This window comes from Pseudophryne corroboree, chromosome 3, assembly GCF_028390025.1.
Source record: "Pseudophryne corroboree isolate aPseCor3 chromosome 3, aPseCor3.hap2, whole genome shotgun sequence".
Taxonomy (NCBI): Eukaryota; Metazoa; Chordata; class Amphibia; order Anura; family Myobatrachidae; genus Pseudophryne; species Pseudophryne corroboree.
This window is the reverse complement of record NC_086446.1, coordinates 112,372,332-112,394,397: the sequence shown is the minus strand read 5'-3', so window position 1 is coordinate 112,394,397 and position 22,066 is coordinate 112,372,332. Positions and strand designations below refer to the sequence as shown.

At 41.3% G+C, this 22,066-nt stretch overlaps 59 non-coding genes and 38 pseudogenes across 59 annotated transcripts; all 97 read right to left on the bottom strand.

Moving 5' to 3' along the window:
• Nucleotides 1-87: 87 nt before the first annotated feature.
• LOC134893872 (5S ribosomal RNA) lies at nt 88-206 on the bottom strand (annotated as a pseudogene).
• Nucleotides 207-313: 107 nt separating this feature from the next.
• On the bottom strand, nt 314-432 carry LOC135058949 (5S ribosomal RNA). The gene has a single exon (XR_010245369.1). It is a non-coding gene; the product is annotated as a 5S ribosomal RNA (ribosomal RNA).
• A 107-nt stretch (nt 433-539) lies between these two features.
• LOC134895652 (5S ribosomal RNA) lies at nt 540-658 on the bottom strand (annotated as a pseudogene).
• A 107-nt stretch (nt 659-765) lies between these two features.
• LOC135059657 (5S ribosomal RNA) lies at nt 766-884 on the bottom strand. The gene has a single exon (XR_010246053.1). It is a non-coding gene; the product is annotated as a 5S ribosomal RNA (ribosomal RNA).
• A 107-nt stretch (nt 885-991) lies between these two features.
• Nucleotides 992-1,110, bottom strand: LOC134894179 (5S ribosomal RNA; annotated as a pseudogene).
• A 106-nt stretch (nt 1,111-1,216) lies between these two features.
• Nucleotides 1,217-1,335, bottom strand: LOC135063744 (5S ribosomal RNA). The gene has a single exon (XR_010250067.1). It is a non-coding gene; the product is annotated as a 5S ribosomal RNA (ribosomal RNA).
• A 107-nt stretch (nt 1,336-1,442) lies between these two features.
• On the bottom strand, nt 1,443-1,561 carry LOC135059324 (5S ribosomal RNA). The gene has a single exon (XR_010245731.1). It is a non-coding gene; the product is annotated as a 5S ribosomal RNA (ribosomal RNA).
• A 107-nt stretch (nt 1,562-1,668) lies between these two features.
• On the bottom strand, nt 1,669-1,787 carry LOC135059656 (5S ribosomal RNA). The gene has a single exon (XR_010246052.1). It is a non-coding gene; the product is annotated as a 5S ribosomal RNA (ribosomal RNA).
• Nucleotides 1,788-1,894: 107 nt separating this feature from the next.
• LOC135061541 (5S ribosomal RNA) lies at nt 1,895-2,013 on the bottom strand. The gene has a single exon (XR_010247917.1). It is a non-coding gene; the product is annotated as a 5S ribosomal RNA (ribosomal RNA).
• Nucleotides 2,014-2,120: 107 nt separating this feature from the next.
• Nucleotides 2,121-2,239, bottom strand: LOC134891693 (5S ribosomal RNA; annotated as a pseudogene).
• Nucleotides 2,240-2,346: 107 nt separating this feature from the next.
• LOC135063488 (5S ribosomal RNA) lies at nt 2,347-2,465 on the bottom strand. Its single transcript, XR_010249817.1, has one exon. It is a non-coding gene; the product is annotated as a 5S ribosomal RNA (ribosomal RNA).
• A 107-nt stretch (nt 2,466-2,572) lies between these two features.
• Nucleotides 2,573-2,691, bottom strand: LOC135059323 (5S ribosomal RNA). Its single transcript, XR_010245730.1, has one exon. It is a non-coding gene; the product is annotated as a 5S ribosomal RNA (ribosomal RNA).
• Nucleotides 2,692-2,798: 107 nt separating this feature from the next.
• Nucleotides 2,799-2,917, bottom strand: LOC135063821 (5S ribosomal RNA). The gene has a single exon (XR_010250144.1). It is a non-coding gene; the product is annotated as a 5S ribosomal RNA (ribosomal RNA).
• A 107-nt stretch (nt 2,918-3,024) lies between these two features.
• Nucleotides 3,025-3,145, bottom strand: LOC134894435 (5S ribosomal RNA; annotated as a pseudogene).
• A 107-nt stretch (nt 3,146-3,252) lies between these two features.
• LOC134893539 (5S ribosomal RNA) lies at nt 3,253-3,373 on the bottom strand (annotated as a pseudogene).
• A 95-nt stretch (nt 3,374-3,468) lies between these two features.
• On the bottom strand, nt 3,469-3,588 carry LOC134898518 (5S ribosomal RNA; annotated as a pseudogene).
• A 107-nt stretch (nt 3,589-3,695) lies between these two features.
• On the bottom strand, nt 3,696-3,814 carry LOC135069688 (5S ribosomal RNA). Its single transcript, XR_010255865.1, has one exon. It is a non-coding gene; the product is annotated as a 5S ribosomal RNA (ribosomal RNA).
• Nucleotides 3,815-3,921: 107 nt separating this feature from the next.
• On the bottom strand, nt 3,922-4,040 carry LOC135063809 (5S ribosomal RNA). Its single transcript, XR_010250132.1, has one exon. It is a non-coding gene; the product is annotated as a 5S ribosomal RNA (ribosomal RNA).
• A 107-nt stretch (nt 4,041-4,147) lies between these two features.
• LOC135058400 (5S ribosomal RNA) lies at nt 4,148-4,266 on the bottom strand. Its single transcript, XR_010244829.1, has one exon. It is a non-coding gene; the product is annotated as a 5S ribosomal RNA (ribosomal RNA).
• Nucleotides 4,267-4,373: 107 nt separating this feature from the next.
• LOC135059289 (5S ribosomal RNA) lies at nt 4,374-4,492 on the bottom strand. The gene has a single exon (XR_010245698.1). It is a non-coding gene; the product is annotated as a 5S ribosomal RNA (ribosomal RNA).
• A 107-nt stretch (nt 4,493-4,599) lies between these two features.
• On the bottom strand, nt 4,600-4,718 carry LOC135069428 (5S ribosomal RNA). The gene has a single exon (XR_010255609.1). It is a non-coding gene; the product is annotated as a 5S ribosomal RNA (ribosomal RNA).
• Nucleotides 4,719-4,825: 107 nt separating this feature from the next.
• LOC135064794 (5S ribosomal RNA) lies at nt 4,826-4,944 on the bottom strand. The gene has a single exon (XR_010251095.1). It is a non-coding gene; the product is annotated as a 5S ribosomal RNA (ribosomal RNA).
• A 107-nt stretch (nt 4,945-5,051) lies between these two features.
• LOC135065070 (5S ribosomal RNA) lies at nt 5,052-5,170 on the bottom strand. Its single transcript, XR_010251361.1, has one exon. It is a non-coding gene; the product is annotated as a 5S ribosomal RNA (ribosomal RNA).
• Nucleotides 5,171-5,277: 107 nt separating this feature from the next.
• On the bottom strand, nt 5,278-5,396 carry LOC135059573 (5S ribosomal RNA). Its single transcript, XR_010245974.1, has one exon. It is a non-coding gene; the product is annotated as a 5S ribosomal RNA (ribosomal RNA).
• Nucleotides 5,397-5,503: 107 nt separating this feature from the next.
• LOC134895433 (5S ribosomal RNA) lies at nt 5,504-5,627 on the bottom strand (annotated as a pseudogene).
• A 107-nt stretch (nt 5,628-5,734) lies between these two features.
• LOC134887194 (5S ribosomal RNA) lies at nt 5,735-5,853 on the bottom strand (annotated as a pseudogene).
• Nucleotides 5,854-5,960: 107 nt separating this feature from the next.
• LOC135063797 (5S ribosomal RNA) lies at nt 5,961-6,079 on the bottom strand. The gene has a single exon (XR_010250121.1). It is a non-coding gene; the product is annotated as a 5S ribosomal RNA (ribosomal RNA).
• A 107-nt stretch (nt 6,080-6,186) lies between these two features.
• LOC135058399 (5S ribosomal RNA) lies at nt 6,187-6,305 on the bottom strand. Its single transcript, XR_010244828.1, has one exon. It is a non-coding gene; the product is annotated as a 5S ribosomal RNA (ribosomal RNA).
• Nucleotides 6,306-6,412: 107 nt separating this feature from the next.
• On the bottom strand, nt 6,413-6,531 carry LOC135060614 (5S ribosomal RNA). Its single transcript, XR_010247007.1, has one exon. It is a non-coding gene; the product is annotated as a 5S ribosomal RNA (ribosomal RNA).
• Nucleotides 6,532-6,638: 107 nt separating this feature from the next.
• Nucleotides 6,639-6,759, bottom strand: LOC134893331 (5S ribosomal RNA; annotated as a pseudogene).
• Nucleotides 6,760-6,866: 107 nt separating this feature from the next.
• On the bottom strand, nt 6,867-6,987 carry LOC134893538 (5S ribosomal RNA; annotated as a pseudogene).
• Nucleotides 6,988-7,082: 95 nt separating this feature from the next.
• LOC134898517 (5S ribosomal RNA) lies at nt 7,083-7,202 on the bottom strand (annotated as a pseudogene).
• A 107-nt stretch (nt 7,203-7,309) lies between these two features.
• On the bottom strand, nt 7,310-7,430 carry LOC134893330 (5S ribosomal RNA; annotated as a pseudogene).
• A 107-nt stretch (nt 7,431-7,537) lies between these two features.
• On the bottom strand, nt 7,538-7,656 carry LOC134891847 (5S ribosomal RNA; annotated as a pseudogene).
• A 107-nt stretch (nt 7,657-7,763) lies between these two features.
• On the bottom strand, nt 7,764-7,882 carry LOC134886433 (5S ribosomal RNA). The gene has a single exon (XR_010170515.1). It is a non-coding gene; the product is annotated as a 5S ribosomal RNA (ribosomal RNA).
• Nucleotides 7,883-7,989: 107 nt separating this feature from the next.
• LOC135066058 (5S ribosomal RNA) lies at nt 7,990-8,108 on the bottom strand. The gene has a single exon (XR_010252318.1). It is a non-coding gene; the product is annotated as a 5S ribosomal RNA (ribosomal RNA).
• Nucleotides 8,109-8,215: 107 nt separating this feature from the next.
• LOC135065432 (5S ribosomal RNA) lies at nt 8,216-8,334 on the bottom strand. The gene has a single exon (XR_010251716.1). It is a non-coding gene; the product is annotated as a 5S ribosomal RNA (ribosomal RNA).
• A 107-nt stretch (nt 8,335-8,441) lies between these two features.
• LOC134889303 (5S ribosomal RNA) lies at nt 8,442-8,560 on the bottom strand (annotated as a pseudogene).
• A 107-nt stretch (nt 8,561-8,667) lies between these two features.
• On the bottom strand, nt 8,668-8,786 carry LOC135063785 (5S ribosomal RNA). Its single transcript, XR_010250108.1, has one exon. It is a non-coding gene; the product is annotated as a 5S ribosomal RNA (ribosomal RNA).
• A 107-nt stretch (nt 8,787-8,893) lies between these two features.
• On the bottom strand, nt 8,894-9,012 carry LOC134886979 (5S ribosomal RNA; annotated as a pseudogene).
• A 110-nt stretch (nt 9,013-9,122) lies between these two features.
• On the bottom strand, nt 9,123-9,241 carry LOC135063773 (5S ribosomal RNA). The gene has a single exon (XR_010250096.1). It is a non-coding gene; the product is annotated as a 5S ribosomal RNA (ribosomal RNA).
• Nucleotides 9,242-9,348: 107 nt separating this feature from the next.
• LOC135063762 (5S ribosomal RNA) lies at nt 9,349-9,467 on the bottom strand. The gene has a single exon (XR_010250085.1). It is a non-coding gene; the product is annotated as a 5S ribosomal RNA (ribosomal RNA).
• Nucleotides 9,468-9,574: 107 nt separating this feature from the next.
• Nucleotides 9,575-9,693, bottom strand: LOC135060304 (5S ribosomal RNA). The gene has a single exon (XR_010246693.1). It is a non-coding gene; the product is annotated as a 5S ribosomal RNA (ribosomal RNA).
• Nucleotides 9,694-9,804: 111 nt separating this feature from the next.
• On the bottom strand, nt 9,805-9,923 carry LOC135062778 (5S ribosomal RNA). The gene has a single exon (XR_010249122.1). It is a non-coding gene; the product is annotated as a 5S ribosomal RNA (ribosomal RNA).
• Nucleotides 9,924-10,030: 107 nt separating this feature from the next.
• LOC134890261 (5S ribosomal RNA) lies at nt 10,031-10,149 on the bottom strand (annotated as a pseudogene).
• A 107-nt stretch (nt 10,150-10,256) lies between these two features.
• LOC134894105 (5S ribosomal RNA) lies at nt 10,257-10,375 on the bottom strand (annotated as a pseudogene).
• A 107-nt stretch (nt 10,376-10,482) lies between these two features.
• LOC134895785 (5S ribosomal RNA) lies at nt 10,483-10,606 on the bottom strand (annotated as a pseudogene).
• A 107-nt stretch (nt 10,607-10,713) lies between these two features.
• On the bottom strand, nt 10,714-10,832 carry LOC134893532 (5S ribosomal RNA; annotated as a pseudogene).
• A 107-nt stretch (nt 10,833-10,939) lies between these two features.
• LOC134890132 (5S ribosomal RNA) lies at nt 10,940-11,058 on the bottom strand (annotated as a pseudogene).
• A 107-nt stretch (nt 11,059-11,165) lies between these two features.
• LOC134902004 (5S ribosomal RNA) lies at nt 11,166-11,284 on the bottom strand. The gene has a single exon (XR_010175479.1). It is a non-coding gene; the product is annotated as a 5S ribosomal RNA (ribosomal RNA).
• A 107-nt stretch (nt 11,285-11,391) lies between these two features.
• Nucleotides 11,392-11,510, bottom strand: LOC134886410 (5S ribosomal RNA). The gene has a single exon (XR_010170493.1). It is a non-coding gene; the product is annotated as a 5S ribosomal RNA (ribosomal RNA).
• Nucleotides 11,511-11,653: 143 nt separating this feature from the next.
• On the bottom strand, nt 11,654-11,772 carry LOC134895606 (5S ribosomal RNA; annotated as a pseudogene).
• Nucleotides 11,773-11,883: 111 nt separating this feature from the next.
• LOC135061801 (5S ribosomal RNA) lies at nt 11,884-12,002 on the bottom strand. The gene has a single exon (XR_010248170.1). It is a non-coding gene; the product is annotated as a 5S ribosomal RNA (ribosomal RNA).
• Nucleotides 12,003-12,109: 107 nt separating this feature from the next.
• Nucleotides 12,110-12,228, bottom strand: LOC135059322 (5S ribosomal RNA). The gene has a single exon (XR_010245729.1). It is a non-coding gene; the product is annotated as a 5S ribosomal RNA (ribosomal RNA).
• A 107-nt stretch (nt 12,229-12,335) lies between these two features.
• LOC135064193 (5S ribosomal RNA) lies at nt 12,336-12,454 on the bottom strand. The gene has a single exon (XR_010250506.1). It is a non-coding gene; the product is annotated as a 5S ribosomal RNA (ribosomal RNA).
• Nucleotides 12,455-12,561: 107 nt separating this feature from the next.
• LOC134885188 (5S ribosomal RNA) lies at nt 12,562-12,680 on the bottom strand. The gene has a single exon (XR_010169309.1). It is a non-coding gene; the product is annotated as a 5S ribosomal RNA (ribosomal RNA).
• A 107-nt stretch (nt 12,681-12,787) lies between these two features.
• LOC134888807 (5S ribosomal RNA) lies at nt 12,788-12,906 on the bottom strand (annotated as a pseudogene).
• Nucleotides 12,907-13,013: 107 nt separating this feature from the next.
• Nucleotides 13,014-13,132, bottom strand: LOC135058397 (5S ribosomal RNA). Its single transcript, XR_010244826.1, has one exon. It is a non-coding gene; the product is annotated as a 5S ribosomal RNA (ribosomal RNA).
• A 107-nt stretch (nt 13,133-13,239) lies between these two features.
• Nucleotides 13,240-13,358, bottom strand: LOC134890331 (5S ribosomal RNA; annotated as a pseudogene).
• Nucleotides 13,359-13,465: 107 nt separating this feature from the next.
• LOC134901157 (5S ribosomal RNA) lies at nt 13,466-13,584 on the bottom strand. The gene has a single exon (XR_010174650.1). It is a non-coding gene; the product is annotated as a 5S ribosomal RNA (ribosomal RNA).
• Nucleotides 13,585-13,691: 107 nt separating this feature from the next.
• Nucleotides 13,692-13,810, bottom strand: LOC135070822 (5S ribosomal RNA). The gene has a single exon (XR_010256973.1). It is a non-coding gene; the product is annotated as a 5S ribosomal RNA (ribosomal RNA).
• A 107-nt stretch (nt 13,811-13,917) lies between these two features.
• On the bottom strand, nt 13,918-14,036 carry LOC135063479 (5S ribosomal RNA). Its single transcript, XR_010249808.1, has one exon. It is a non-coding gene; the product is annotated as a 5S ribosomal RNA (ribosomal RNA).
• Nucleotides 14,037-14,143: 107 nt separating this feature from the next.
• Nucleotides 14,144-14,262, bottom strand: LOC134893531 (5S ribosomal RNA; annotated as a pseudogene).
• A 107-nt stretch (nt 14,263-14,369) lies between these two features.
• LOC135070821 (5S ribosomal RNA) lies at nt 14,370-14,488 on the bottom strand. The gene has a single exon (XR_010256972.1). It is a non-coding gene; the product is annotated as a 5S ribosomal RNA (ribosomal RNA).
• A 107-nt stretch (nt 14,489-14,595) lies between these two features.
• LOC134902003 (5S ribosomal RNA) lies at nt 14,596-14,714 on the bottom strand. Its single transcript, XR_010175478.1, has one exon. It is a non-coding gene; the product is annotated as a 5S ribosomal RNA (ribosomal RNA).
• Nucleotides 14,715-14,821: 107 nt separating this feature from the next.
• LOC134886408 (5S ribosomal RNA) lies at nt 14,822-14,940 on the bottom strand. Its single transcript, XR_010170492.1, has one exon. It is a non-coding gene; the product is annotated as a 5S ribosomal RNA (ribosomal RNA).
• Nucleotides 14,941-15,083: 143 nt separating this feature from the next.
• Nucleotides 15,084-15,202, bottom strand: LOC134895605 (5S ribosomal RNA; annotated as a pseudogene).
• A 111-nt stretch (nt 15,203-15,313) lies between these two features.
• On the bottom strand, nt 15,314-15,432 carry LOC135067934 (5S ribosomal RNA). The gene has a single exon (XR_010254141.1). It is a non-coding gene; the product is annotated as a 5S ribosomal RNA (ribosomal RNA).
• A 107-nt stretch (nt 15,433-15,539) lies between these two features.
• LOC135064333 (5S ribosomal RNA) lies at nt 15,540-15,658 on the bottom strand. Its single transcript, XR_010250642.1, has one exon. It is a non-coding gene; the product is annotated as a 5S ribosomal RNA (ribosomal RNA).
• Nucleotides 15,659-15,765: 107 nt separating this feature from the next.
• Nucleotides 15,766-15,884, bottom strand: LOC135064192 (5S ribosomal RNA). Its single transcript, XR_010250505.1, has one exon. It is a non-coding gene; the product is annotated as a 5S ribosomal RNA (ribosomal RNA).
• A 107-nt stretch (nt 15,885-15,991) lies between these two features.
• On the bottom strand, nt 15,992-16,110 carry LOC134885187 (5S ribosomal RNA). The gene has a single exon (XR_010169308.1). It is a non-coding gene; the product is annotated as a 5S ribosomal RNA (ribosomal RNA).
• A 107-nt stretch (nt 16,111-16,217) lies between these two features.
• Nucleotides 16,218-16,336, bottom strand: LOC135065343 (5S ribosomal RNA). The gene has a single exon (XR_010251626.1). It is a non-coding gene; the product is annotated as a 5S ribosomal RNA (ribosomal RNA).
• Nucleotides 16,337-16,443: 107 nt separating this feature from the next.
• Nucleotides 16,444-16,562, bottom strand: LOC134888652 (5S ribosomal RNA; annotated as a pseudogene).
• Nucleotides 16,563-16,669: 107 nt separating this feature from the next.
• LOC134887022 (5S ribosomal RNA) lies at nt 16,670-16,788 on the bottom strand (annotated as a pseudogene).
• Nucleotides 16,789-16,895: 107 nt separating this feature from the next.
• On the bottom strand, nt 16,896-17,014 carry LOC134902002 (5S ribosomal RNA). The gene has a single exon (XR_010175477.1). It is a non-coding gene; the product is annotated as a 5S ribosomal RNA (ribosomal RNA).
• A 107-nt stretch (nt 17,015-17,121) lies between these two features.
• LOC134891367 (5S ribosomal RNA) lies at nt 17,122-17,240 on the bottom strand (annotated as a pseudogene).
• A 143-nt stretch (nt 17,241-17,383) lies between these two features.
• LOC134895604 (5S ribosomal RNA) lies at nt 17,384-17,502 on the bottom strand (annotated as a pseudogene).
• Nucleotides 17,503-17,613: 111 nt separating this feature from the next.
• Nucleotides 17,614-17,732, bottom strand: LOC134886482 (5S ribosomal RNA). Its single transcript, XR_010170563.1, has one exon. It is a non-coding gene; the product is annotated as a 5S ribosomal RNA (ribosomal RNA).
• Nucleotides 17,733-17,839: 107 nt separating this feature from the next.
• Nucleotides 17,840-17,958, bottom strand: LOC135059321 (5S ribosomal RNA). Its single transcript, XR_010245728.1, has one exon. It is a non-coding gene; the product is annotated as a 5S ribosomal RNA (ribosomal RNA).
• A 107-nt stretch (nt 17,959-18,065) lies between these two features.
• LOC135066920 (5S ribosomal RNA) lies at nt 18,066-18,184 on the bottom strand. The gene has a single exon (XR_010253154.1). It is a non-coding gene; the product is annotated as a 5S ribosomal RNA (ribosomal RNA).
• A 107-nt stretch (nt 18,185-18,291) lies between these two features.
• Nucleotides 18,292-18,410, bottom strand: LOC134890680 (5S ribosomal RNA; annotated as a pseudogene).
• Nucleotides 18,411-18,517: 107 nt separating this feature from the next.
• LOC135058344 (5S ribosomal RNA) lies at nt 18,518-18,636 on the bottom strand. Its single transcript, XR_010244775.1, has one exon. It is a non-coding gene; the product is annotated as a 5S ribosomal RNA (ribosomal RNA).
• Nucleotides 18,637-18,743: 107 nt separating this feature from the next.
• Nucleotides 18,744-18,862, bottom strand: LOC134888651 (5S ribosomal RNA; annotated as a pseudogene).
• Nucleotides 18,863-18,969: 107 nt separating this feature from the next.
• On the bottom strand, nt 18,970-19,088 carry LOC135058396 (5S ribosomal RNA). The gene has a single exon (XR_010244825.1). It is a non-coding gene; the product is annotated as a 5S ribosomal RNA (ribosomal RNA).
• Nucleotides 19,089-19,195: 107 nt separating this feature from the next.
• LOC134889328 (5S ribosomal RNA) lies at nt 19,196-19,314 on the bottom strand (annotated as a pseudogene).
• Nucleotides 19,315-19,421: 107 nt separating this feature from the next.
• Nucleotides 19,422-19,540, bottom strand: LOC135063478 (5S ribosomal RNA). Its single transcript, XR_010249807.1, has one exon. It is a non-coding gene; the product is annotated as a 5S ribosomal RNA (ribosomal RNA).
• A 107-nt stretch (nt 19,541-19,647) lies between these two features.
• Nucleotides 19,648-19,766, bottom strand: LOC134889611 (5S ribosomal RNA; annotated as a pseudogene).
• Nucleotides 19,767-19,873: 107 nt separating this feature from the next.
• On the bottom strand, nt 19,874-19,992 carry LOC134887051 (5S ribosomal RNA; annotated as a pseudogene).
• A 107-nt stretch (nt 19,993-20,099) lies between these two features.
• On the bottom strand, nt 20,100-20,218 carry LOC134902001 (5S ribosomal RNA). Its single transcript, XR_010175476.1, has one exon. It is a non-coding gene; the product is annotated as a 5S ribosomal RNA (ribosomal RNA).
• Nucleotides 20,219-20,325: 107 nt separating this feature from the next.
• On the bottom strand, nt 20,326-20,444 carry LOC134886407 (5S ribosomal RNA). The gene has a single exon (XR_010170491.1). It is a non-coding gene; the product is annotated as a 5S ribosomal RNA (ribosomal RNA).
• Nucleotides 20,445-20,587: 143 nt separating this feature from the next.
• On the bottom strand, nt 20,588-20,706 carry LOC134895845 (5S ribosomal RNA; annotated as a pseudogene).
• A 107-nt stretch (nt 20,707-20,813) lies between these two features.
• LOC134891351 (5S ribosomal RNA) lies at nt 20,814-20,932 on the bottom strand (annotated as a pseudogene).
• Nucleotides 20,933-21,039: 107 nt separating this feature from the next.
• Nucleotides 21,040-21,158, bottom strand: LOC134901547 (5S ribosomal RNA). The gene has a single exon (XR_010175036.1). It is a non-coding gene; the product is annotated as a 5S ribosomal RNA (ribosomal RNA).
• Nucleotides 21,159-21,265: 107 nt separating this feature from the next.
• Nucleotides 21,266-21,383, bottom strand: LOC134890895 (5S ribosomal RNA; annotated as a pseudogene).
• Nucleotides 21,384-21,490: 107 nt separating this feature from the next.
• Nucleotides 21,491-21,609, bottom strand: LOC134902000 (5S ribosomal RNA). The gene has a single exon (XR_010175475.1). It is a non-coding gene; the product is annotated as a 5S ribosomal RNA (ribosomal RNA).
• A 107-nt stretch (nt 21,610-21,716) lies between these two features.
• On the bottom strand, nt 21,717-21,835 carry LOC134884354 (5S ribosomal RNA). Its single transcript, XR_010168505.1, has one exon. It is a non-coding gene; the product is annotated as a 5S ribosomal RNA (ribosomal RNA).
• Nucleotides 21,836-21,942: 107 nt separating this feature from the next.
• On the bottom strand, nt 21,943-22,061 carry LOC135064667 (5S ribosomal RNA). The gene has a single exon (XR_010250970.1). It is a non-coding gene; the product is annotated as a 5S ribosomal RNA (ribosomal RNA).
• Nucleotides 22,062-22,066: the final 5 nt, after the last annotated feature.

Sequence of the window (22,066 nt, the reverse complement as noted above, 5' to 3'; positions counted from 1 at the left end):
GAACTTTTCTACTTCTAACTACTGGTTCATAAATTAATACGTTTGAAAATGGAATGCATCAACAGAACGGTGTTGGCAGTATAAAAATATCTACAGCACCTTGTATTCCCAGGTGGTCTCCTATCCAAGTACTAATCAGGCCCAACATTGCTTAGCTTCCAAGATCAGATGAGATTGGGCGTATCCAGTCTAGTGTGGCTGTAGATGAGCTTTGTGGTTTCTGTTAGAACTTTTCTACTTCTAACTACTGGTTCATAAATGAATACGTTTTAAAATGGAATGCATCAACAGAACGGTGTTGGCAGTATAAAAATATCTACAGCACCTTGTATTCCCAGGTGGTCTCCCATCCAAGTACTAACCAGGCCCAACACTGCTTAGCTTCCAAGATCAGATGAGATTGGGCGTATCAAGTGTGGTGTGGCTGTAGATGAGCTTTGTGGTTTCTGTTAGAACTTTTCTACTTCTAACTACGGGTTCATAAATTAATACGTTTGAAAATGGAATGCATCAACAGAACGGTGTTGGCAGTATAAAAATATCTACAGCACCTTGTATTCCCAGGTGGTCTCCTATCCATGTACTAATCAGGCCCAACATTGCTTAGCTTCCAAGATCAGATGAGATTGGGCGTATCCAGTCTAGTGTGGCTGTAGATGAGCTTTGTGGTTTCTGTTAGAACTTTTCTACTTCTAACTACTGGTTCATAAATGAATACGTTTTAAAATGGAATGCATCAACAGAACGGTGTTGGCAGTATAAAAATATCTACAGCACCTTGTATTCCCAGGTGGTCTCCCATCCAAGTACTAACCAGGCCCAACACTGCTTAGCTTCCAAGATCAGATGAGATTGGGCGTATCCAGTGTGGTGTTGCTGTAGATGAGCTTTGTGGTTTCTGTTAGAACTTTTCTACTTCTAACTACTGGTTCATAAATGAATACGTTTGAAAATGGAATGCATCAACAGAACGGTGTTGGCAGTATAAAAATATCTACAGCACCTTGTATTCCTAGGTGGTCTCCCCTCCAAGTACTAACCAGGCCCAACACGGCTTAGCTTCCAAGATCAGATGAGTTTGGGTGTATCCAGTCTGGTGTGGCTGTAGATGAGCTGTGTGGTTTCTGTTAGAACTTTTCTACTTCTAACTACTGGTTCATAAATGAATACGTTTTAAAAGGAATGCATCAACAGAACGGTGATGGCAGTATAAAAATATCTACAGCACCTTGTATTCCCAGGTGGTCTCCCATCAAAATACTAACCAGGCCCAACACTGCTTAGCTTCCAAGATCAGATGAGATTGGGCGTATCCAGTGTGGTGTGGCTGTAGATGAGCTTTGTGGTTTCTGTTAGAACTTTTCTACTTCTAACTACTGGTTCATAAATTAATACGTTTTAAATTGGAATGCATCAACAGAACGGTGTTGGCAGTATAAAAATATCTACAGCACCTTGTATTCCCAGGTGGTCTCCCATCCAAGTACTAACCAGGCCCAACACTGCTTAGCTTCCAAGATCAGATGAGATTGGGCGTATCCAGTATGGTGTGGCTGTAGATAAGCTTTGTGGTTTCTGTTAGAACTTTTCTACTTCTAAATACTGGTTCATAAATGAATACGTTTTAAAATGGAATGCATCAACAGAACGGTGTTGGCAGTATAAAAATATCTACAGCACCTTGTATTCCCAGGTGGTCTCCCATCCAAGTACTAACCAGGCCCAACACTGCTTAGCTTCCAAGATCAGATGAGATTGGGCGTATCCAGTGTGGTGTTGCTGTAGATGAGCTTTGTGGTTTCTGTTAGAACTTTTCTACTTCTAACTACTGGTTCATAAATGAATACGTTAGAAAATGGAATGCATCAACAGAACGGTGTTGGCAGTATAAAAATATCTACAGCACCTTGTATTCCCAGGTGGTCTCCCTTCCAAGTACTAACCAGGCCCAACACTGCTTAGCTTCCAAGATCAGATGAGATTGGGCGTATCCAGTGTGGTGTGGCTGTAGATAAGCTTGGTGGTTTCTGTTAGAACTTTTCTACTTCTAACTACTGGTTCATAAATGAATACGTTTGAAAATGGAATGCATCAACAGAACGGTGTTGGCAGTATAAAAATATCTACAGCACCTTCTATTCCCAGGTGGTCTCCCATCCAAGTACTAACCAGGCCCAACACTGCTTCGCTTCCAAGATCAGATGAGATTAGGCGTATCCAGTCTGGTGTGGCTGTAGATGAGCTTTGTGGTTTCTGTTAGAACTTTTCTACTTCTAACTACTGGTTCATAAATGAATACGTTTTAAAATGGAATGCATCAACAAAACGGTGTTGGCAGTATAAAAATATCTACAGCACCTTGTATTTCCAGGTGGTCTCCCATCCAAGTACTAACCAGGCCCAACACTGCTTAGCTTCCAAGATCAGATGAGATTGGGCGTATCCAGTGTGGTGTGGCTGTAGATGAGCTTTGTGGTTTCTGTTAGAACTTTTCTACTTCTAACTACTGGTTCATAAATTAATACTTTTTACATTGGAATGCATCAACAGAACGGTGTTGGCAGTATAAAAATATCTACAGCACCTTGTATTCCCAGGTGGTCTCCCATCCAAGTACTAACCAGGCCCAACACTGCTTAGCTTCCAAGATCAGATGAGATTGGGCGTATCCAGTATGGTGTGGCTGTAGATAAGCTTTGTGGTTTCTGTTAGAACTTTTCTACTTCTAAATACTGGTTCATAAATGAATACATTTGAAAATGGAATGCATCAACAGAACGGTGTTGGCAGTATAAAAATATCTACAGCACCTTGTATTCCCAGGTGGTCTCCCATCCAAGTACTAACCAGGCCCAACACTGCTTAGCTTCCAAGATCAGATGAGATTGGGCGTATCCAGTGTGGTGTGGCTGTAGATGAACTTTCTGGTTTCTGTTAGAACTTTTCTACTTCTATCTACTGGTTCATAAATGAATACGTTTTAAAATGGAATGCATCAACAGAACGGTGTTGGCAGTATAAAAATATCTACAGCACCTTGTATTCCCAGGTGGTTTCCCATCCAAGTACTAACCAGGCACAATACACTGCTTAGCTTCCAAGATCAGATGAGATTGGGCGAATCCAGTGTGGTGTGGCTGTAGATGAGCTTTGTGGTTTCTGTTAGAACTTTTCTACTTCTAACTACTGGTTCATAAATGAATACGTTTGAAAATGGAATGCATCAACAGAACGGTGTTGGCAGTATAAAAATATCTACAGCACCTTGTATTCCCAGGTGGTCTCCCATCCAAGTACTAACCAGGCACAATACACTGCTTAGCTTCCAAGATCAGATGAGATTGGGCGTATCCAGTGTGGTGTTGCTGTAGATGAACTTTCTGGTTTGTTAGAACTTTTCTACTTCTAACTACTGGTTCATAAATGAATACTTTTTAAAATGGAATGCATCAACAGAATGGTGTTGGCAGTATAAAAATACCTTGTATTCCCAGGTGGTTTCCCATCCAAGTACTAACCAGGCCCAACACTGCTTAGCTTTCAAGATCAGATGAGATTGGGCGTATCTAGTGTTGTGTGGCTGTAGATGAACTTTCTGGTTTCTGTTAGAACTTTTCTACTTCTAACTACTGGTTCATAAATGAATACGTTTTAAAATGGAATGCATCAACAGAACGGTGTTGGCAGTATAAAAATATCTACAGCACCTTGTATTCCCAGGTGGTCTCCCATCCAAGTACTAACCAGGCCCAACACTGCTTAGTTTCCAAGATCAGATGAGATTGGGCGTATCCAGTGTGGTGTCGCTGTAGATGAGCTTTATGGTTTCTGTTAGAACTTTTCTACTTCTAACTACTGGTTCATAAATGAATACATTTGAAAATGGAATGCATCAACAGAACGGTGTTGGCAGTATAAAAATATCTACAGCACCTTGTATTCCCAGGTGGTCTCCCATCCAAGTACTAACCAGGCCCAACACTGCTTAGCTTCCAAGATCAGATGAGATTGGGCGTATCCAGTGTGGTGTGGCTGTAGATGAGCTTAGTGGTTTCTGTTAGAACTTTTCTACTTCTAACTACTGGTTCATAAATGAATACGTTTTAAAATGGAATGCATCAACAGAACGGTGTTGGCAGTATAAAAATATCTACAGCACCTTGTATTCCCAGGTGGTCTCCCATCCAAGTACTAACCAGGCCCAACACTGCTTAGCTTCCAAGATCAGATGAGATTGGGCGTATCCAGTGTGGTGTAGCTGTAGATGACCTTTGTGGTTTCTGTTTGAACTTTTCTACTTCTAACTACTGGTTCATAAATGAATACGTTTGAAAATGGAATGCATCAACAGAACGGTGTTAGCAGTATAAAAATATCTACAGCACCTTGTATTCCCAGGTGGTCTCCCATCCAAGTACTATCCAAGCCCAACACTGCTTAGCTTCCAAGATCAGATGAGATTGGGCGTATCCAGTGTGGTGTGGCTGTAGATGAACTTTCTGGTTTCTGTTAGAACTTTTCTACTTCTAACTACCGGTTCATAAATGAATACGTTTTAAAATGGAATGCATCAACAGAACGGTGTTGGCAGTATAAAAATATCTATAGCACCTTGTATTCCCAGGTGGTCTCCCATCCAAGTACTAACCAGGCCCAACACTACTTAGCTTCCAAGATCAGATGAGATTGGGCGTATCCAGTGTGGTGTGGCTGTAGATGAGCATTGTGGTTTCTGTTAGAACTTTTCTACTTCTAACTACTGGTTCATAAATGAATACGTTTGAAAATGGAATGCATCAACAGAACGGTGTTGGCAGTATAAAAATATCTACAGCACCTTGTATTCCCAGGTGGTCTCCCATCCAAGTACTAACCAGGCCCAACACTGCTTAGTTTCCAAGATCAGATGAGATTGGGCGTATCCAGTGTGGTGTGGCTGTAGATGAGCTTTGTGGTTTCTGTTTGAACTTTTCTACTACTAACTACTGGTTCATAAATGAATACATTTGAAAATGGAATGCATCAACAGAACGGTGTTGGCAGTATAAAAATATCTACAGCACCTTGTATTCCCAGGTGGTCTCCCATCCAAGTACTAACCAGGCCCAACACTGCTTGGCTTCCAAGATCAGATGAGATTGGGCATATCCAGTGTGGTGTGGCTGTAGATGAGCTTTATGGTTTCTGTTAGAACTTTTCTACTTCTAACTACTGGTTCATAAATGAATACGTTTGAAAATGGAATGCATCAACAGAACGGTGTTGGTAGTATAAAAATATCTACAGCACCTTGTATTCCCAGGTGGTCTCCCATCCAAGTACTAACCAGGCCCAACACTGCTTAGCTTCCAAGATCAGATGAGATTGGGCGTATCCAGTGTGGTGTCGCTGTAGATGAGCTTTATGGTTTCTGTTAGAACTTTTCTACTTCTAACTACTGGTTCATAAATGAATACGTTTGAAAATGGAATGCATCAACAGAACGGTGTTGGTAGTATAAAAATATCTACAGCACATTGTATTCCCAGGTGGTCTCCCATCCAAGTACTAACCATGCCCAACACTGCTTAGCTTCCTAGATCAGATGAGATGAGATTGGGCGTATCCAGTGTGGTGTGGCAGTATATGAGCTTTGTGGTTTCAGTTAGAACTTTTCTACTTCTAACTACTGGTTCATAAATGAATACGTTTGAAAATGGAATGCATCAACAGAACGGTGTTGGCAGTATAAAAATATCTACAGCACATTGTATTCCCAGGTGGTCTCCCATCCAAGTACTAACCAGGCCCAACACTGCTTAGCTTCCAAGATCAGATGAGATTGGGCATATCCAGTGTGGTGTGGCTGTAGAAGAGCTTTATGATTTCTGTTAGTACTTTTCTACTTCTAACTACTGGTTCATAAATGAATACATTTGAAAATGGAATGCATCAACAGAACGGTGTTGGCAGTATAAAAATATCTACAGCACCTTGTATTCCCAGGTGGTCTCCCATCCAAGTACTAACCAGGCCCAACACTGCTTAGCTTCCAAGATCAGATGAGATTGGGCGTATCCAGTGTGGTGTGGCTGTAGATGAGCTTAGTAGTTTCTGTTAGAACTTTTCTACTTCTAACTACTGGTTCATAAATGAATACGTTTTAAAATGGAATGCATCAACAGAACGGTGTTGGCAGTATAAAAATATCTACAGCACCTTGTATTCCCAGGTGGTCTCCCATCCAAGTACTAACCAGGCCCAACACTGCTTAGCTTCCAAGATCAGATGAGATTGGGCGTATCCAGTGTGGTGTAGCTGTAGATGACCTTTGTGGTTTCTGTTTGAACTTTTCTACTTCTAACTACTGGTTCATAAATGAATACGTTTGAAAATGGAATGCATCAACAGAACGGTGTTAGCAGTATAAAAATATCTACAGCACCTTGTATTCCCAGGTGGTCTCCCATCCAAGTACTATCCAGGCCCAACACTGCTTAGCTTCCAAGATCATATGAGATTGGGCGTATCCAGTGTGGTGTGGCTGTAGATGAACTTTCTGGTTTCTGTGAGAACTTTTCTACTTCTAACTACTGGTTCATAAATGAATACGTTTTAAAATGGAATGCATCAACAGAACGGTGTTGGCAGTATAAAAATATCTACAGCACCTTGTATTCCCAGGTGGTCTCCCATCCAAGTACTAACCAGGCACAATACACTGCTTAGCTTCCAAGATCAGATGAGATTGGGCGAATCCAGTGTGGTGTGGCTGTAGATGAGCTTTGTGGTTTCTGTTAGAACTTTTCTACATCTAACTACTGGTTCATAAATGAATACGTTTGAAAATGGAATGCATCAACAGAACGGTGTTGGCAGTATAAAAATATCTACAGCACCTTGTATTCCCAGGTGGTCTCCCATCCAAGTACTAACCAGGCACAATACACTGCTTAGCTTCCAAGATCAGATGAGATTGGGCGTATCCAGTGTGGTGTTGCTGTAGATGAACTTTCTGGTTTGTTAGAACTTTTCTACTTCTAACTACTGGTTCATAAATGAATACTTTTTAAAATGGAATGCATCAACAGAATGGTGTTGGCAGTATAAAAATACCTTGTATTCCCAGGTGGTTTCCCATCCAAGTACTAACCAGGCCCAACACTGCTTAGCTTTCAAGATCAGATGAGATTGGGCGTATCTAGTGTTGTGTGGCTGTAGATGAACTTTCTGGTTTCTGTTAGAACTTTTCTACTTCTAACTACTGGTTCATAAATGAATACGTTTTAAAATGGAATGCATCAACAGAACGGTGTTGGCAGTATAAAAATATCTACAGCACCTTGTATTCCCAGGTGGTCTCCCATCCAAGTACTAACCAGGCACAATACACTGCTTAGCTTCCAAGATCAGATGAGATTGGGCGAATCCAGTGTGGTGTGGCTGTAGATGAGCTTTGTGGTTTCTGTTAGAACTTTTCTACTTCTAACTACTGGTTCATAAATGAATAAGTTTGAAAATGGAATGCATCAACAGAACGGTGTTGGCAGTATAAAAATATCTACAGCACCTTGTATTCCCATGTGGTCCCCCATCCAAGTACTAACCAGGCGCAACACAGCTTAGCTTCCAAGACCAGATGAGATTGGGCGTATCCAGTGTGGTGTGGCTGTAGATGAGCTTTGTGGTTTCTGTTTGAACTTTTCTACTTCTAACTACTGGTTCATAAATGAATACATTTGAAAATGGAATGCATCAACAGAATGGTGTTGGTAGTATAAAAATATCTACAGCACCTTGTATTCCCAGGTGGTCTCCCATCCAAGTACTAACCAGGCCCAACACTGCTTAGCTAACAAGATCAGATGAGATTGGGCATATCCAGTGTGGTGTGGCTGTAGATGAGCTTTATGGTTTCTGTTAGAACTTTTCTACTTCTAACTACTGGTTCATAAATGAATACGTTTGAAAATGGATTGCATCAACAGAACGGTGTTGGCAGTATAAAAATATCTACAGTACCTTGTATTCCCAGGTGGTCTCCCATCCAAGTACTAACCAGGCCCAACACTGCTTAGCTTCCAAGATCAGATGAGATTGGGCGTATCCAGTATGGTGTGGCTGTAGATGAGCTTTGTGGTTTCTGTTAGAACTTTTCTACTTCTAACTACTGGTTCATAAATGAATACGTTTGAAAATGGAATGCATCAACAGAACGGTGTTGGCAGTATGAAAATATCTACAGCACCTTGTATTCCCAGGTGGTCTCCCATCCAAGTACTAACCAGGCCCAACACTGCTTAGCTTCCTAGATCAGATGAGATTGGGCGTATCCAGTGTGGTGTGGCTGTAGATTAACTTTGTGGTTTCTGTTAGAACTTTTCTACTTCTAACTACTGGTTCATAAATGAATACGTTTGAAAATGGAATGCATCAACAGAACGGTGTTGGCAGTATGAAAATATCTACAGCACCTTGTATTCCCAGGTGGTCTCCCATCCAAGTACTAACCAGGCCCAACACTGCTTAGTTTCCAAGATCAGATAAGATTGGGCGTATCCAGTGTGGTGTTGCTGTAGATGAAATTTCAGGTTTCTGTTAGAACTTTTCTACTTCTAACTACTGGTTCATAAATGAATACGTTTTAAAATGGAATGCATCAACAGAACGGTGTTGGCAGTATAAAAATATCTACAGCACCTTGTATTCCCAGGTGGTCTCCCATCCAAGTACTAACCAGGCCCAACACTGCTTAGCTTCCAAGATCAGATGAGATTGGGCGTATCCAGTGTGGTGTGGCTGTAGATGAGCTTTGTGGTTTCTTTTAGAACTTTTCTACTTCTAACTACTGGTTCATAAATGAATACGTTTGAAAATGGAATGCATCAACAGAACGGTGTTGGCAGTATAAAAATATCTACAGCACCTTGTATTCCCAGGTGGTCTCCCATCCAAGTACTAACCAGGCACAACACTGCTTAGCTTCCAAGATCAGAGGAGATTGGGCGTATCCAGTGTGGTGTGGCTGTAGATGAGCTTTGTGGTTTCTGTTAGAACTTTTCTACTTCTAACTACTGGTTCATAAATGAATACGTTTGAAGATGGAATGCATCAACAGAACGGTGTTGGCAGTATAAAAAAAATATCTACAGCACCTTGTATTCCCAGGTGGTCTCCCATCCAAGTACTAACCAGGCCCAACACTGCTTAGCTTCCAAGATCAGATGAGATTGGGCGTATCCAGTGTGGTGTGGCTGTAGATGAGCTTAGTGGTTTCTGTTAGAACTTTTCTACTTCTAACTACTGGTTCATAAATGAATACGTTTGAAAATGGAATGCATCAACAGAACGGTGTTGGCATTATAAAAATATCTACAGCACCTTGTATTCCCAGGTGGTCTCCCATCCAAGTACTAACCAGGCCCAACACTGCTTAGCTTCCAAGATCAGATGAGATTGGGCGTATCCAGTGTGGTGTGGCTGTAGATGAGCTTTGTGGTTTCTGTTAGAACTTTTCTACTTCTAACTACTGGTTCATAAATGAATACATTTGAAAATGGAATGCATCAACAGAACGGTGTTGGCAGTATAAAAATATCTACAGCACCTTGTATTCCCAGGTGGTCTCCCATCCAAGTACTAACCAGGCCCAACACTGCTTGGCTTCCAAGATCAGATGAGATTGGGCGTATCCAGTGTGGTGTGGCTGTAGATGAGCTTTGTGGTTTCTGTTAGAACTTTTCTACTTCTAACTACTGGTTCATAAATGAATACGTTTGAAAATGGAATGCATCAACAGAACGGTGTTGGCAGTATAAAAAAAAATATCTACAGCACCTTGTATTCCCAGGTGGTCTCCCATCCAAGTACTAACCAGGCCCAACACTGCTTAGCTTCCAAAATCAGATGAGATTGGGCGTATCCAGTGTGGTGTGGCTGTAGATGAGCTTAGTGGTTTCTGTTAGAACTTTTCTACTTCTAACTACTGGTTCATAAATGAATACGTTTGAAAATGGAATGCATCAACAGAACGGTGTTGGCAGTATAAAAATATCTACAGCACCTTGTATTCCCAGGTGGTCTCCCATCCAAGTGCTAACCAGACCCAACACTGCTTAGCTTCCAAGATCAGATGAGATTGGGCGTATCCAGTGTGGTGTTGCTGTAGATGAACTTTCTGGTTTCTGTTAGAACTTTTCTACTTCTAACTACCGGTTCATAAATGAATACGTTTTAAAATGGAATGCATCAACAGAACGGTGTTGGTAGTATAAAAATATCTACAGCACATTGTATTCCCAGGTGGTCTCCCATCCAAGTGCTAACCAGACCCAACACTGCTTAGCTTCCAAGATCAGATGAGATTGGGCGTATCCAGTGTGGTGTTGCTGTAGATGAACTTTCTGGTTTCTGTTAGAACTTTTCTACTTCTAACTACTGGTTCATAAATGAATACATTTGAAAATGGAATGCATCAACAGAACGGTGTTGGTAGTATAAAAATATCTACAGCACATTGTATTCCCAGGTGGTCTCCCATCCAAGTACTAACCATGCCCAACACTGCTTAGCTTCCTAGATCAGATGAGATGAGATTGGGCGTATCCAGTGTGGTGTGACAGTATATGAGTTTTGTGGTTTCTGTTAGAACTTTTCTACTTCTAACTACTGGTTCATAAATGAATACGTTTGAAAATGGAATGCATCAACAGAACGGTGTTGGCAGTAAAAAAATATATACAGCACTTTGTATTCCCAGATGGTCTCCCATCCAAGTACTAACCAGGCCCAACACTGCTTAGCTTCCAAGATCAGATGAGATTTGGCGTATCCAGTGTGGTGTGGCTGTAGAAGAGCTTTGTGGTTTCTGTTAGAACTTTTCTACTTCTAACTACTGGTTCATAAATGAATACGTTTGAAAATGGAATGCATCAACAGAACGGTGTTGGCAGTATAAAAATATCTACAGCACCTTGTATTCCCAGGTGGTCTCCCATCCAAGTACTAACCAGGCCCAACACTGTTTAGCTTCCAAGATCAGATAAGATTGGGCATATTTAGTGTGGTGTGGCTGTAGATGAGCTTTATGGTATCTGTTAGAACTTTTCTACTTCTAACTACTGGTTCATAAATGAATACGTTTGAAAATGGAATGCATCAACAGAACGGTGTTGGCAGTATAAAAATATCTACAGCACCTTGTATTCCCAGGTGGTCTCCCATCCAAGTACTAACCAGGCCCAACACTGTTTAGCTTCCAAGATCAGATGAGATTGGGCGTATCCAGTGTGGTGTGGCTGTAGATGAGCTATGTGGTTTCTGTTAGAACTTTTCTACTTCTAACTACTGGTTCATAAATGAATACGTTTGAAAATGGAATGCATCAACAGAACGGTGTTGGCAGTATAAAAATATATACAGCACTTTGTATTCCCAGATGGTCTCCCATCCAAGTACTAACCAGGCCCAACACTGCTTAGCTTCCAAGATCAGATGAGATTGGGCGTATCCAGTGTGGTGTGGCTGTAGATGAACTTTGTGGTTTCTGTTAGAACTTTTCTACTTCTAACTACTGGTTAATAAATGAATACGTTTGAAAATGGAATGCATCAACAGAACGGTGTTGGCAGTATAAAAATATCTACAGCTCCTTGTATTCCCAGGTGGTCTCCCATACAAGTAGCACCTTGTATTCCCAGGTGGTCTCCCATACAAGTACTGACCAGGCCCAACACTGCTTAGCTTCCAAGATCAGATGAGATTGGGCGTATCCAGTGTGGTGTGGCTGTAGATGAGCTTTGTGGTTTCTGTTAGAACTTTTCTACTTCTAACTACTGGTTCATAAATGAATACGTTTGAAAATGGAATGCATCAACAGAACGGTGTTGGCAGTATAAAAAAAAATATCTACAGTACCTTGTATTCCCAGGTGGTCTCCCATCCAAGTACTATCCAGGCCCAACACTGCTTAGCTTCCAAGATCAGATGAGATTGGGCGTATCCAGTGTGGTGTGGCTGTAGATGAACTTTGTGGTTTCTGTTAGAACTTTTCTACTTCTAACTACTGGTTCATAAATGAATACGTTTGAAAATGGAATGCATCAACAGAACTGTGTTGGCAGTATAAAATTATCTACAGCACCTTGTATTCCCAGGTGGTCTCCCATCCAAGTACTAACCAGGCCCAACACTGCTTAGCTTCCAAGATCAGATGAGATTGGGCGTATCCAGTATGGTGTGGCTGTAGATGAGCTTTATGGTTTCTGTTAGAACTTTTCTACTTCTAACTACTGGTTCATAAATGAACACGTTTGAAAAGGGAATGCATCAACAGAACGGTGTTGGTAGTATAAAAATATCTACAGCACCTTGTATTCCCAGGTGGTCTCCCATCCAAGTACTAACCAGGCCCAACACTGCTTAGCTTCCAAGATCAGATGAGATTGGGCGTATCCAGTGTGGTGTGCCTGTAGATGAACTTTGTGGTTTCTGTTAGAACTTTTCTACTTCTAACTACTGGTTCATAAATGAACACGTTTGAAAATGGAATGCATCAACAGAACGGTGTTGGTAGTATAAAAATATCTACAGCACCTTGTATTCCCAGGTGGTCTCCCATCCAAGTACTAACCAGGACCAACACTGCTTAGCTTCCAAGATCAGATGAGATTGGGCGTATCCAGTGTGGTGTGCCTGTAGATGAACTTTGTGGTTTCTGTTAGAACTTTTCTACTTCTAACTACTGGTTCATAAATGAACACGTTTGAAAATGGAATGCATCAACAGAACGGTGTTGGCAGTATAAAATTATCTACAGCACCTTGTATTCCCAGGTGGTCTCCCATTCAAGTACTAACCAGGCCCAACACTGCTTAGCTTCCAAGAACAGATGAGATTGGGCATATCCAGTGTGATGTGGCTGTAGATGAGCTTTGTGGTTTCTGTTAGAACTTTTCTACTTCTAACTACTGGTTTATAAATGAATATGTTTGAAAATGGAATGCATCAACAGAACGGTGTTGGCAGTATAAAAATATCTACAGCACCTTGTATTCCCAGGTGGTCTCCCATCCAAGTACTAACCAGGCCCAACACTGCTTAGCTTCCAAGATCAGATGAGATTGGGCGTATCCAGTGTGGTGTAGCTGTAGATGAACTTTGTGGTTTCTGTTAGAACTTTTCTACTTCTAACTACTGGTTAATAAATGAATACGTTTGAAAATGGAATGCATCAACAGAACGGTGTTGGCAGTATAAAAATATCTACAGCACCTTGTATTCCCAGGTGGTCTCCCATACAAGTACTGACCAGACCCAACACTGCTTAGCTTCCAAGATCAGTTGAGATTGGGCGTATCCAGTGTGGTGTGGCTGTAGATGAACTTTGTGGTTTCTGTTTGAACTTTTCTACTTCTAACTACTGGTTCATAAATGAATACATTTGAAAAGTAAATGCATCAACAGAACGGTGTTGGCAGTATAAAAATATCTACAGCACCTTGTATTCCCAGGTGGTCTCCCATCCAAGTACTAATCAGGCCCAACACTGCTTAGCTTCCAAGATCAGATGAGATTGGGCGTATCCAGTGTGGTGTGGCTGTAGATGAGCTTTGTGGTTTCTGTTAGAACTTTTCTACTTCTAACTACTGGTTCATAAATGAATACGTTTGAAAATGGAATGCATCAACAGAACGGTGTTGGCAGTATAAAAATATCTACAGCACCTTGTATTCCCAGGTGGTCTCCCATCCAAGTACTAACCAGGCCCAACACTGTTTAGCTTCCAAGATCAGATGAGATTGGGCATATTTAGTGTGGTGTGGCTGTAGATGAGCTTTATGGTATCTGTTAGAACTTTTCTACTTCTAACTACTGGTTCATAAATGAATACGTTTGAAAATGGAATGCATCAACAGAACGGTGTTGGCAGTATAAAAATATCTACAGCACCTTGTATTCCCAGGTGGTCTCCCATCCAAGTACTAACCAGGTCCAACACTGTTTAGCTTCCAAGATCAGATGAGATTGGGCGTATCCAGTGTGGTGTGGCTGTAGATGAGCTTTGTGGTTTCTGTTAGAACTTTTCTACTTTTAACTACTGGTTCATAAATGAATACGTTTGAAAATGGAATGCATCAACAGAACGGTGTTGGCAGTATAAAAATATATACAGCACTTTGTATTCCCAGATGGTCTCCCATCCAAGTACTAACCAGGCCCAACACTGCTTAGCTTCCAAGATCAGATGAGATTTGGCGTATCCAGTGTGGTGTGGCTGTAGAAGAGCTTTGTGGTTTCTGTTAGAACTTTTCTACTTCTAACTACTGGTTCATAAATGAATACGTTTGAAAATGGAATGCATCAACAGAACGGTGTTGGCAGTATAAAAATATCTACAGCACCTTGTATTCCCAGGTGGTCTCCCATCCAAGTACTAACCAGGCCCAACACTGTTTAGCTTCCAAGATCAGATGAGATTGGGCATATTTAGTGTGGTGTGGCTGTAGATGAGCTTTATGGTATCTGTTAGAACTTTTCTACTTCTAACTACTGGTTCATAAATGAATACGTTTGAAAATGGAATGCATCAACAGAACGGTGTTGGCAGTATAAAAATATCTACAGCACCTTGTATTCCCAGGTGGTCTCCCATCCAAGTACTAACCAGGCCCAACACTGTTTAGCTTCCAAGATCAGATGAGATTGGGCGTATCCAGTGTGGTGTGGCTGTAGATGAGCTATGTGGTTTCTGTTAGAACTTTTCTACTTCTAACTACTGGTTCATAAATGAATACGTTTGAAAATGGAATGCATCAACAGAACGGTGTTGGCAGTATAAAAATATATACAGCACTTTGTATTCCCAGATGGTCTCCCATCCAAGTACTAACCAGGCCCAACACTGCTTAGCTTCCAAGATCAGATGAGATTGGGCGTATCCAGTGTGGTGTGGCTGTAGATGAACTTTGTGGTTTCTGTTAGAACTTTTCTACTTCTAACTACTGGTTAATAAATGAATACGTTTGAAAATGGAATGCATCAACAGAACGGTGTTGGCAGTATAAAAATATCTACAGCTCCTTGTATTCCCAGGTGGTCTCCCATACAAGTAGCACCTTGTATTCCCAGGTGGTCTCCCATACAAGTACTGACCAGGCCCAACACTGCTTAGCTTCCAAGATCAGATGAGATTGGGCGTATCCAGTGTGGTGTGGCTGTAGATGAGCTTTGTGGTTTCTGTTAGAACTTTTCTACTTCTAACTACTGGTTCATAAATGAATACGTTTGAAAATGGAATGCATCAACAGAACGGTGTTGGCAGTATAAAAAAAAATATCTACAGTACCTTGTATTCCCAGGTGGTCTCCCATCCAAGTACTATCCAGGCCCAACACTGCTTAGCTTCCAAGATCAGATGAGATTGGGCGTATCCAGTGTAGTGTGGCTGTAGATTAACTTTGTGGTTTCTGTTAGAACTTTTCTACTTCTAACTACTGGTTCATAAATGAATACGTTTGAAAATGGAATGCATCAACAGAACTGTGTTGGCAGTATAAAATTATCTACAACACCTTGTATTCCCAGGTGGTCTCCCATCCAAGTACTAACCAGGCCCAACACTGCTTAGCTTCCAAGATCAGATGAGATTGGGCGTATCCAGTATGGTGTGGCTGTAGATGAGCGTTATGGTTTCTGTTAGAACTTTTCTACTTCTAACTACTGGTTCATAAATGAACACGTTTGAAAAGGGAATGCATCAACAGAACGGTGTTGGTAGTATAAAAATATCTACAGCACCTTGTATTCCCAGGTGGTCTCCCATCCAAGTACTAACCAGGCCCAACACTGCTTAGCTTCCAAGATCAGATGAGATTGGGCGTATCCAGTGTGGTGTGCCTGTAGATGAACTTTGTGGTTTCTGTTAGAACTTTTCTACTTCTAACTACTGGTTCATAAATGAACACGTTTGAAAATGGAATGCATCAACAGAACGGTGTTGGTAGTATAAAAATATCTACAGCACCTTGTATTCCCAGGTGGTCTCCCATCCAAGTACTAACCAGGACCAACACTGCTTAGCTTCCAAGATCAGATGAGATTGGGCGTATCCAGTGTGGTGTGCCTGTAGATGAACTTTGTGGTTTCTGTTAGAACTTTTCTACTTCTAACTACTGGTTCATAAATGAATACATTTGAAAATGGAATGCATCAACAGAACGGTGTTGGCAGTATAAAATTATCTACAGCACCTTGTATTCCCAGGTGGTCTCCCATTCAAGTACTAACCAGGCCCAACACTGCTTAGCTTCCAAGATCAGATGAAATTGGGCGTATCCAGTGTGGTGTGGCTGTAGATGAGCTTTATGGTTTCTGTTAGAACTTTTCTACTTCTAACTACTGGTTCATAAATGAATACGTTTGAAAATGGAATGCATCAACAGAACGGTGTTGGCAGTATAAAAATATCTACAGCACCTTGTATTCCCAGGTGGTCTCCCATCCAAGTACTAACCAGGCCCAACACTGTTTAGCTTCCAAGAACAGATGAGATTGGGCATATCCAGTGTGATGTGGCTGTAGATGAGCTTTGTGGTTTCTGTTAGAACTTTTCTACTTCTAACTACTGGTTCATAAATGAATACGTTTGAAAATGGAATGCATCAACAGAACGGTGTTGGCAGTATAAAAATATCTACAGCACCTTGTATTCCCAGGTGGTCTCCCATTCAAGTACTAACCAGGCCCAACACTGTTTAGCTTCCAAGATCAGATGAGATTGGGCATATTTAGTGTGGTGTGGCTGTAGATGAGCTTTATGGTATCTGTTAGAACTTTTCTACTTCTAACTACTGGTTCATAAATGAATACGTTTGAAAATGGAATGCATCAACAGAACGGTGTTGGCAGTATAAAAATATCTACAGCACCTTGTATTCCCAGGTGGTCTCCCATCCAAGTACTAACCAGGCCCAACACTGTTTAGCTTCCAAGATCAGATGAGATTGGGCGTATCCAGTGTGGTGTGGCTGTAGATGAGCTATGTGGTTTCTGTTAGAACTTTTCTACTTCTAACTACTGGTTCATAAATGAATACGTTTGAAAATGGAATGCATCAACAGAACGGTGTTGGCAGTATAAAAATATATACAGCACTTTGTATTCCCAGATGGTCTCCCATCCATGTACTAACCAGGCCCAACACTGCTTAGCTTCCAAGATCAGATGAGATTGGGCGTATCCAGTGTGGTGTGGCTGTAGATGAACTTTGTGGTTTCTGTTAGAACTTTTCTACTTCTAACTACTGGTTAATAAATGAATACGTTTGAAAATGGAATGCATCAACAGAACGGTGTTGGCAGTATAAAAATATCTACAGCTCCTTGTATTCCCTGGTGGTCTCCCATACAAGTAGCACCTTGTATTCCCAGGTGGTCTCCCATACAAGTACTGACCAGGCCCAACACTGCTTAGCTTCCAAGATCAGATGAGATTGGGCGTATCCAGTGTGGTGTGGCTGTAGATGAGCTTTGTGGTTTCTGTTAGAACTTTTCTACTTCTAACTACTGGTTCATAAATGAATACGTTTGAAAATGGAATGCATCAACAGAACGGTGTTGGCAGTATAAAAAAAAATATCTACAGTACCTTGTATTCCCAGGTGGTCTCCCATCCAAGTACTATCCAGGCCCAACACTGCTTAGCTTCCAAGATCAGATGAGATTGGGCATATCCAGTGTGGTGTGGTTGTAGATGAACTTTGTGGTTTCTGTTAGAACTTTTCTACTTCTAACTACTGGTTCATAAATGAATACGTTTGAAAATGGAATGCATCAACAGAACTGTGTTGGCAGTATAAAATTATCTACAGCACCTTGTATTCCCAGGTGGTCTCCCATCCAAGTACTAACCAGGCCCAACACTGCTTAGCTTCCAAGATCAGATGAGATTGGGCGTATCCAGTATGGTGTGGCTGTAGATGAGCTTTATGGTTTCTGTTAGAACTTTTCTACTTCTAACTACTGGTTCATAAATGAACACGTTTGAAAAGGGAATGCATCAACAGAACGGTGTTGGTAGTATAAAAATATCTACAGCACCTTGTATTCCCAGGTGGTCTCCCATCCAAGTACTAACCAGGCCCAACACTGCTTAGCTTCCAAGATCAAATGAGATTGGGCGTATCCAGTGTGGTGTGCCTGTAGATGAACTTTGTGGTTTCTGTTAGAACTTTTCTACTTCTAACTACTGGTTCATAAATGAACACGTTTGAAAATGGAATGCATCAACAGAACGGTGTTGGTAGTATAAAAATATCTACAGCACCTTGTATTCCCAGGTGGTCTCCCATCCAAGTATTAACCAGGACCAACACTGCTTAGCTTCCAAGATCAGATGAGATTGGGCGTATCCAGTGTGGTGTGCCTGTAGATGAACTTTGTGGTTTCTGTTAGAACTTTTCTACTTCTAACTACTGGTTCATAAATGAATACATTTGAAAATGGAATGCATCAACAGAACGGTGTTGGCAGTATAAAATTATCTACAGCACCTTGTATTCCCAGGTGGTCTCCCATTCAAGTACTAACCAGGCCCAACACTGCTTAGCTTCCAAGATCAGATGAGATTGGGCGTATCCAGTGTGGTGTGGCTGTAGATGAGCTTTATGGTTTCTGTTAGAACTTTTCTACTTCTAACTACTGGTTCATAAATGAATACGTTTGAAAATGGAATGCATCAACAGAACGGTGTTGGCAGTATAAAAATATCTACAGCACCTTGTATTCCCAGGTGGTCTCCCATCCAAGTACTAACCAGGCCCAACACTGTTTAGCTTCCAAGAACAGATGAGATTGGGCATATCCAGTGTGATGTGGCTGTAGATGAGCTTTGTGGTTTCTGTTAGAACTTTTCTACTTCTAACTACTGGTTCATAAATGAATACGTTTGAAAATGGAATGCATCAACAGAACGGTGTTGGCAGTATAAAAATATCTACAGCACCTTGTATTCCCAGGTGGTCTCCCATCCAAGTACTAACCAGGCCCAACACTGCTTAGCTTCCAAGATCAGATGAGATTGGGCGTATCCAGTGTGGTGTAGCTGTAGATGAACTTTGTGGTTTCTGTTAGAACTTTTCTACTTCTAACTACTGGTTAACAAATGAATATGTTTGAAAATGGAATGCATCAACAGAACGGTGTTGGCAGTATAAAAATATCTAGAGCACCTTGTATTCCCAGGTGGTCTCCCATACAAGTACTGACCAGGCCCAACACTGCTTAGCTTCCAAGATCAGATGAGATTGGGCGTATCCAGTGTGGTGTGGCTGTAGATGAACTTTGTGGTTTCTGTTTGAACTTTTCTACTTCTAACTACTGGTTCATAAATGAATACATTTGAAAATGGAATGCATCAACAGAACGGTGTTGGCAGTATAAAAATATCTACAGCACCTTGTATTCCCAGGTGGTCTCCCATCCAAGTACTAACCAGGTCCAACACTGTTTAGCTTCCAAGATCAGATGAGATTGGGCGTATCCAGTGTGGTGTGGCTGTAGATGAGCTTTGTGGTTTCTGTTAGAACTTTTCTACTTCTAACTACTGGTTCATAAATGAATACGTTTGAAAATGGAATGCATCAACAGAACGGTGTTGGCAGTATAAAAATATATACAGCACTTTGTATTCCCAGATGGTCTCCCATCCAAGTACTAACCAGGCCCAACACTGCTTAGCTTCCAAGATCAGATGAGATTGGGCGTATCCAGTGTGGTGTGGCTGTAGAAGAGCTTTGTGGTTTCTGTTAGAACTTTTCTACTTCTAACTACTGGTTCATAAATGAATACGTTTGAAAATGGAATGCATCAACAGAACGGTGTTGGCAGTATAAAAATATCTACAGCACCTTGTATTCCCAGGTGGTCTCCCATCCAAGTACTAACCAGGCCCAACACTGTTTAGCTTCCAAGATCAGATGAGATTGGGCATATTTAGTGTGGTGTAGCTGTAGATGAGCTTTATGGTATCTGTTAGAACTTTTCTACTTCTAACTACTGGTTCATAAATGAATACGTTTGAAAATGGAATGCATCAACAGAACGGTGTTGGCAGTATAAAAATATCTACAGCACCTTGTATTCCCAGGTGGTCTCCCATCCAAGTACTAACCAGGCCCAACACTGTTTAGCTTCCAAGATCAGATGAGATTGGGCGTATCCAGTGTGGTGTGGCTGTAGATGAGCTATGTGGTTTCTGTTAGAACTTTTCTACTTCTAACTACTGGTTCATAAATGAATACGTTTGAAAATGGAATGCATCAACAGAACGGTGTTGGCAGTATAAAAATATATACAGCACTTTGTATTCCCAGATGGTCTCCCATCCAAGTACTAACCAGGCCCAACACTGCTTAGCTTCCAAGATCAGATGAGATTGGGCGTATCCAGTGTGGTGTGGCTGTAGATGAACTTTGTGGTTTCTGTTAGAACTTTTCTACTTCTAACTACTGGTTAATAAATGAATACGTTTGAAAATGGAATGCATCAACAGAACGGTGTTGGCAGTATAAAAATATCTACAGCTCCTTGTATTCCCAGGTGGTCTCCCATACAAGTAGCACCTTGTATTCCCATGTGGTCTCCCATACAAGTACTGACCAGGCCCAACACTGCTTAGCTTCCAAGATCAGATGAGATTGGGCGTATCCAGTGTGGTGTGGCTGTAGATGAGCTTTGTGGTTTCTGTTAGAACTTTTCTACTTCTAACTACTGGTTCATAAATGAATACATTTGAAAAGTGAATGCATCAACAGAACGGTGTTGGCAGTATAAAAATATCTACAGCACCTTGTATTCCCAGGTGTTCTCCCATCCAAGTACAAACCAGGCCCAACACTGCTTAGCTTCCAAGATCAGATGAGATTGGGCGTATCCAGTGTGGTGTGGATGTAGATGAGCTTTGTGGTTTCTGTTAGAACTTTTCTACTTCTAACTACTGGTTCATAAATGAATACGTTTGAAAATGGAATGCATCAACAGAACGGTGTTGGCAGTATAAAAATATCTACAGCACCTTGTATTCCCAGGTGGTCTCCCATCCAAGTACTAACCAGGCCCAACACTGCTTAGCTTCCAAGATCAGATGTGATTGGGCGTATCCAGTGTGGTGTGGCTGTAGATGAACTTTGTGGTTTCTGTTAGAACTTTTCTACTTCTAACTACTGGTTCATAAATGAATACGTTTGAAAATGGAATGCATCAACAGAACGGTGTTGGCAGTATAAAAATATCTACAGCACCTTGTATTCCAGGTGGTCTCCCATCCAAGTACTAAGCAGGCCCAACACTGCTTAGCTTCCAAGATCAGATGAGATTGGGCGTATCCAGCGTGGTGTGGCTGTAGATGAACTTTGTGGTTTCTGTTAGAACTTTTCTACTTCTAACTACTGGTTCATAAATGAATACGTTTGAAAATGGAATGCATCAACAGAACGGTGTTGGCAGTATAAAAATATCTACAGCACCTTGTATTCCCAGGTGGTCTCCCATCCAAGTACTAACCAGGCCCAACACTGTTTAGCTTCCAAGATCAGATGAGATTGGGCGTATCCAGTGTGGTGTGGCTGTAGATGAGCTTTGTGGTTTCTGTTAGAACTTTTCTACTTCTAACTACTGGTTCATAAATGAATACGTTTGAAAATGGAATGCATCAACAGAACGGTGTTGGCAGTATAAAAGTATATACAGCACTTTGTATTCCCAGGTGGTCTCCCATCCAAGTACTAACCAGGCCCAACACTGCTTAGCTTCCAAGATCAGATGAGATTGGGCGTATCCAGTGTGGTGTGGCTGTAGATGAGCTTTGTGGTTTCTGTTAGAACTTTTCTACTTCTAACTACTGGTTCATAAATGAATACATTTGAAAAGTGAATGCATCAACAGAACGGTGTTGGCAGTATAAAAATATCTACAGCACCTTGTATTCCCAGGTGGTCTCCCATCCAAGTACTAACCAGGCCCAACACTGCTTAGCTTCCAAGATCAGATGAGATTGGGCGTATCCAGTGTGGTGTGGATGTAGATGAGCT